The following is a 7,763-nucleotide window of genomic DNA, read 5'->3' on the forward strand; positions in this document are numbered from 1 at the left end:
TTTGGCCTCGCGGTGAGGCAAAGCCACCAACTCCTGTAACAATGATAAAGGTACGAGATATTTAAAAGATACGCCAGAGGCCTTGTTTTTCACTTTTAGCAGCGCCTCGCCTAAGCAAGCTTTTTTAAAATTATTTTATGAGAATCTGTTGTTCGACTGATTTTCCGAGATTTTATGTTTTGATTAATTTTTTTGAGAATTTATTATTTGACTGATTTTCCGAGATTTTATGTGATGATTAGTTTTTTGAGAATTTATTGTTCGGCTAATTTTACGAGATTTTATGTATTGATTCGTTTTTTGAGAATTTATTATTTGACTAATTTTGCGTTAATAAACAGTAACTGTTATGTTGCACTACGACGTAAAACAGGGTATCCATGTTGGTTTAATTTGCAGGAAGAAAGTGAAAACGGGTGGGGTAGGATATAATGGGGGCAGATCATCTCGGGTAGCATATAATGGGTAGCATTTCATGGGTAGCTTATAATGGGGGGCAAAGATCCGCAAATCGTAAAATGGTGTGCGTATTTATTTCCGTTCTATTCGATTTTTAAAGAAAGATAAATAGGGTCATATGGAGTTTCTTTTCTTATTATTGCGTTACAAACATCAGAGTGATTTTCTTTTCACAGTAGTGCTACTTTTGTTTATATGAATTGCGAAAATTAAAAATATCAAATAATCATTCCGCAACAAATGGAAAGAAAAACATAAAAATTAAAATTTGGGTTATGATTATTCTTAAAATTTAATTATTGACTGTCAAATTTGTCAAATTTTAAATTTGCCAAAATTGACGCAATATATTTTCAGCAATACAAAATCAGGCTTACCACAAACCAATCTTTATAAAGGTAAAAAATTAATATGCAATAATATTCTGTAAATAGTTCACTATGTAATGTAAACTTCGTAAGCTTGCAAAGATTTCCATCACTTTTGCAAAGATTACAAAATTACAAATAATCAGGTTTTGGGTGGTTTTGTTCGACGACTATATTATCTTATCTTATATTATCTATATTATTTGTTATTTGCCCAAAATCGTTCAATTGGTCTTGCCCGAGGGACGTAGGGAGCATATTCCTTTTTTGCAACAAAATCGATTTTTTTCGACCACAGGTAGTCCAGAACAACTTTTGAAGAATGACATGTTGCTGTGTCCGGTCAGAAGAGTACGTTACGATTATTGATAAAGGGGATCAAGATCTTCTTTACACAATCGTTCAGATATCTCTCCGAGGTCATGGTGGCTGTGGTCACGAACGGCTTTGAGACGTCCCCCAATGAGTCCAATGCTTGCCCGATTATGTGCTTTGTGGGGAATTTTGACTTCCGCGTGTATTTGAAGGAATCTTTAAACGTTTTCTTATTAGTACATGAGTAGTACTTCCTCCCAGGGACTTCATCTGGATCCATCGAGCACTTGGTCTCATCATCCATGACCAGAATCATTGGCATGTTTTGCTTGACTCGTTTTTCAGCAATATGCCGAGAGCTGGGCTTTGCTCTTTTTTGCTGACCTTGGTTGCACTTTAGTGCAGATGTCGCCTTATAGGATTTGACCCCCAACTTCGTAGGTTTAATGTCATGTAAACTTAATTTTGCTATTTTCAATTTGTAGCCCAAATTACCATCTGATATCCCAAGGTTATTTTTGAATTCCTGCTGAACTCTATGTATCAGTTTGGGGGTCCCTACACGAGCAGGACGATTTTTAGATTTCAGCATTCCTTCTCTCCAAATACATGTCTAAAACCAGGGTTGCAAGTGATATATATCACCTAGTGAGATTTAGTGAGATTTAATGATTTATATCATTTATCTCACTTGGGGCTGAGTGAGAAATATGAGAAATAATGAGATAAACATGCAGTTAATGACTCCGTCCGCTAGGTGGCGCTAGTGCATGGCTCATAAATCTCACTAAATCTCGTATTTCTCATGTCTCACTATTTCTCATTATATCTCAGTGAGATGAGATTTGTGAAGGTGAGATGAGATTTCTGCAACCCTGTCTAAAACTCTGCAAATTGTCCCCATATAATTTTTTTCAGTTTTGAAGTGGCGATTAACCATTATCCGAACGCGCCCGCACACGTTTTCATAGTAGTGGCAAATTCTTTTTTCGAGGTGTTCTGAGTTTTTTGTTCTCATTTTTGAACCAGTCCAGATATCGACTTCTGGTTTTCAGATTCGGGTAGTCAATCGCATGGACTATAAAGCTACAGCGTTCCAATTCAGTGACAATTGTTCTTTCATACAAATAAATATACTTTTTCAAATGTTTCTTTACTTTCCGATCGAACCCTACTATACTAGAAGAGATTCCCGATTTAAATTTTGTTGATCAATTTCCTTGTGAATACATGCATCTTGTTGCATTAGGAGTAAAGAGCATCCACTAAGGTTTTTGACTGACGAAATAAAATGCTCAGAACTTTTTACACAGTTAATGTAATTTAAAAAAAATTGCATATGTTTATTACCAAAGAGTTTGGATTGCCATACAGTTAAAATTTTAATGATTCAATTCCGCCATCTGCAACAGATTGTATTTTCTTCTTCAGATTTCGCATCAAATTCCGCCCAGAGACTGCACCTACTTCCAAGCTGATTTTCTTCCATCTGTTCTTAAATTTTCTAAAGGTGTCGGGGGTTTCTGAAAGCTTAGAATATTTGGATTTAGTCAGCGCCCAGAATTTCTCAATTGGTCGCAGTTGAGGAACATTTGGAGGGTTTTCATTTTTTGGCACAAATTCAATTTTTTTCATCTGTAGGTAGTCCGTGAACTTTTTTGGCGTAATGAGAAGTGGCGAGGTCATCCCAAAACAAAACTTTGTTGTTTTTATGATATTTGTTAATAAACGATTCCAATCCCCCTTGAATGCATGATTTAAGATAAACCTCCTGGTTTACAGTGCCCTCCAAAATGACGGGATCGGAAACATGGCCGGCGCTGGGGATGCATTGCCAAACTAGATATTTTTTTGGGAATTTGTCCTTCTTCCGAATTTTGTCTTCATATTTTACTTCAGAGGGGTCCGAGGAATGGTAAAAATGCCTTCTGGGAAGATTTGAAGGGTCGACGGTGACGTAGGTCTCATCGTCCATGATGACCACTTTTCCCCGAATATTCTTCAACAATTTCTTGCAGCACGCTTGAATCCTTTCCTTTTGTGTCGCCTTGTAATTTGGTGCCGGTTTTTTTGTCCTGGCTTTAATCCCTAGTTTATGGACTTTGATTTTGCTCAGATAGCTTTTTGAAATTTTGACCTTACTTGCCGCGGCAGCCGTTGTCGTTGATGGATGATTTTTGAAGATTTTTTTTTATCCGATTTTTGACTTGTCGTCGCTAGCTTTACAGGTCGACCAGTAGGGACTTTGAATTTGACGGAATTGGATTCCCCGTACTTTTTTAGGTGATAGTAGACTCTGGACTTAGAAGTACCTTCTTGTTTAAAAAAGTGCCACGTAGTTTTGGAATCACTGTTTGCTCTATTTTTATGAAACTCAATCACTCTTTTTCCAAACTCTTGCCTTTCAACCCAAGTTTTTCGAGTTTTAGCCATGACTGGATAATTGGTGACATATATCAATGGAAAGCTTATAAGTTGGTCTACTCAAAAATATTTTTCTAAAAAATAATTTCGCTGTGTTCCCGCCTAGCGCGCCTTTGACGGGGCAGTCAAAAACCTTAGTGGATGCTCTTTAGTAAAAAAGTTATTACATGTGTGAATTGATGGCAAGCCAGGTGCCCATAAACTCTCAGGTGTACAGATTAAACGACTCTCAGATTCTCTAATTTTGAAATCAAGCGAAGTAGTGCGCGAATTTTCAAGAAAGCCACGAAGTTTAACTGAATTACCAAGGTGGGAAGCTACGGAGTTTCGTCAATTTTTGCTTTATGTTGGTCCAGTTGTGCTTAGGGACGTAATTTCCTCGGATGACTACAAATTATTTGTGGCAGTGTCGTTATAAGTGAACCCGAGAACATATTTAAAATACGATAACCACGCCGAATTATTATAATCCTTTTTTGTGGAAGGCTTTAGAAAAATGTACGGAAAGGATCAAGTTTCTTATAATGTGCATTGTTTATTACATTTAGCAGCTGATTCAAAAAGACTTGATCCAATCGATTCGTACAGTGTGTTTAAATTTGAAAACCACTTATTTAAAATTAAAAAATGGTAAGAACTCTTTTTAAAAAAAAAAGCAAAAAAAGAGTGGTCCAGGAAGGTAGCATTCGGACGAAAAAATTTTTTTTCGAAAAAAAAAAGTTTTAGAATCTTCTGAAACGTGTAAAAATGCAAAAAGAGTGGTCCCGGATGGTAGAATTCGGACGATAAAATTTTTTTTGGGGAAAAAAAAGTTTTAGAATTTTCTGAAACGTGTAAAAACGCCAAAAAAGATTGGTCAAGGAAGGTAGAATTTGGACGGAAAAAATTTTTTTGGAAAAAAAACCGGCACCAAATTATAAGGCGACACAAAAGGAAAGGATTCAAGCGTGCTGCAAGAAATTGTTGAAGAATATTCGGGGAAAAGTGGTCATCATGGACGATGAGACCTACGTCACCGTCGACCCTTCAAATCTTCCCAGAAGGCATTTTTACCATTCCTCGGACCCCTCTGAAGTAAAATATGAAGACAAAATTCGGAAGAAGGACAAATTCCCAAAAAAATATCTAGTTTGGCAATGCATCTCCAGCGCCGGCCATGTTTCCGATCCCGTCATTTTGGAGGGCACTGTAAACCAGGAGGTTTATCTTAAATCATGCATTCAAGGGGGATTGGAATCGTTTATTAACAAATATCATAAAAACAACAAAGTTTTGTTTTGGGATGACCTCGCAACTTCTCATTACGCCAAAAAGGTCACGGACTACCTACAGATGAAAAAAATTGAATTTGTGCCAAAAAATGAAAACCCTCCAAATGTTCCTCAACTGCGACCAATTGAGAAATTCTGGGCGCTGACTAAATCCAAATATTCTAAGCTTTCAGAAACCCCCGACACCTTTAGAAAATTTAAGAACAGAGAAGAAAATCAGCTTGGAAGTAGGTGCAGTTTCATGGCGGAATTTGATGCGAAATCTGAAGAAGAAAATACAATCTGTTGCAGATGGCGGAATTGAATCATTAAAATTTTAACTGTATCGCAATCCAGTGTCTTTGGTAATAAACATATGCAATTTTTTTGAAATTACATTAACTGTGTAAAAAGTTCTGAGCATTTTATTTCGTCAGTCAAAAACCTTAGTGGATGCTCTTTAGATGTGATACGAAAGGAATATATTTTACTTGTAGCCCAACAAAAACAAAAACAGCCGCTATTTTTAGAACCGTTTGATTCTATCTAGTGTTCTAAATATACATATTTTCCCAAATTTATCTGAAGAATCGTCAGAATTGGATTTCTCAGAAATTTTATGCAAGTGTTAAGTTTTTAATGAGTCATTTGGACTTGTGTGTTTTCCACTTCTCCATAGTACATCTACATCCTAAACATGTTCCACGTTTTGGAATTTCATGACGACTCTGGAATATAGATTGGAATAATTCCGGCATCTTGGTACATTGAAGCAAACGGAGAATCTTACTGGCCGCCTGTAAGAAATCCAAATACGTTTGTGAAAGCACTCAAATCACCACAGGACTCTTGGCAGCGTTGTCGAGCTCGTATTTTAAAGTCGTATAGTAAGATTAAATTTGTAACATCTTAATTTAGCATTTTAAATTTGAAGTTTATAATCCTTACTAGCCTATAAGCCCGTCTTTAAGACGGGCCACATTTTAAATTTTACACGAACATTTCGTTTAAAAATAATTTTTTTACGTTGCTAAAGAATTTTTTTACGTTGCTAGGGAAATTTTTTTATGTTGCCAAGGAAATTTTTTTACGTTGCTAAGTATTTTTTTACGTAGCTAAGGAAATTTTTTAACGCTGCTAAGCAAATTTTTATGTTGCTAAGGAATTTTTTTTACGTTGCTATAGAAATTTTTTCATGTTGCTAAGGATTTTTGTATGTTGCTAAGGAAATTTTTTTACGTAGCTAAGTAAATTTTATTTATGTTCCTATTCATTTATGTTCATATTTATGTTCATATTCATCATCATATTCATAATCATATTCATAATCATATTCATAATCATATTCATAATCATATTCATAATCATATTCATAATTATAATCATAAATTCAGATGCCTTCTCTGATTGGTGGAGCCAGGAAGCCGGCAGCCAATCAGAATGCAGGAATGTCACGGCTAATTTCTCGGGACGGACTTTTCGAAATTATAATATAGATTCTGTTTATGGTACTTATGAGGAGGCGTCAAAAAATTTGTCCAAACATGAACTGCAGAGTGACGTCACATCAGAATCTGACCAAGAATATCACAGAAGCATAAGCGAGTGTCAAGACCCCCTGAAAGATTCTCGTACGGAGTCAAGAATAAGTCGTCAAAACTGGGGGATTTTCCGAAGTTATGCCTTGCACCATATTCAGGAACGACAAACGGTATTCAGCTTAGTTAAATATCAATATATAAATGCATGCATACATATCTATGAAAAAATATGTGTACGTATCCTTGATTTCTTATTTTTGAATCACACCAATTATTTCTAGAAGACAGAAATCAGATTCAATCGCCAGACTCAGAATCCAATATTGAAGTTAATGCTAATGGGACAAGCAATGGCCGGAATACTTCCACGCCTTCCGATGAAATTATTTATAGCTCAGGTATGTGTTTCCCAAATTATAATATTCAATTGTAAAGTAATCTAATACAATTTATTGTTATAAGGTGCCCAGTTACTGCCTTCCGACCTTAACGCCGACGGAATGATACCAAATGTACTTTGCTTTGATTATTTTTTTAAAACAATTAAAATTGCCTCTCAATGTTTTATATAATTTGTACATTATTTATTTTTTTATGATTATAGGTGGAAAACGACAACGTAGAGTCAAGACTTCCACAAGACGAAACTATTCCAACGTGCAAAAAAAGTAAATCCCAAATGTTGGACCGAAATCATCTGCAACCTTGCCAATTAACCCGCCGGTTTAATGAGTCACCCGGATCATCCCATTTTGACGAGCACGACTTTAACGAAGGTTTTACTAGGCAACAAGCTACGCCAATAGGTAAATTGTTGCCTTTTATTTATATTTGTTAGATTAAATTATATAATTCAGCTAATATTAAGATATTTACTCTCCTTTCAGAACTTTTGAGAAGTCTGGTGCAGAATGTGAAAATGATTAACTTGGACAGAAAGGTGACCCGATTATCAACCGGAGAAGGACTTGACAAAGGTGGAACTGAATTTACACTTCCGGACCAATTTACGGATTTAGAAGCCTTTTTGGCCTTTGATAAATCGATTGAAAATCATCTTGATAAAGATGTGGTGGGTGAACGGAACTGTTTATATGATTACATAATTATATGATTAATTGTTATGTAACCTAATCAAACTTTCTTAACACATGTAGAAACTGAAATTGATGTTATGCGGTGGAAACTCTGTGGGGAAATAGTTGGCCGAATGCTAAAGAAAATAATGTCAGACACTTTGGCCAAGAATTTTAGCCTCTGGGGAAACGTGATAACATAAACTTTTCTGAAACGAATCTCTACCGTTTGGTTAAATGTATGTAAATTATAAAAATTATAATTATTTATTGTGTTCCATATATGAGATTTTTTATTAGATGTAGTTCTTCGTAAACCAAGCTTAGGAG

Source organism: Folsomia candida, unplaced genomic scaffold (assembly GCF_002217175.1).
Source record: "Folsomia candida strain VU population unplaced genomic scaffold, ASM221717v1 Fcan01_Sc035, whole genome shotgun sequence".
In the NCBI taxonomy this organism is placed as follows: Eukaryota; Metazoa; Arthropoda; class Collembola; order Entomobryomorpha; family Isotomidae; genus Folsomia; species Folsomia candida.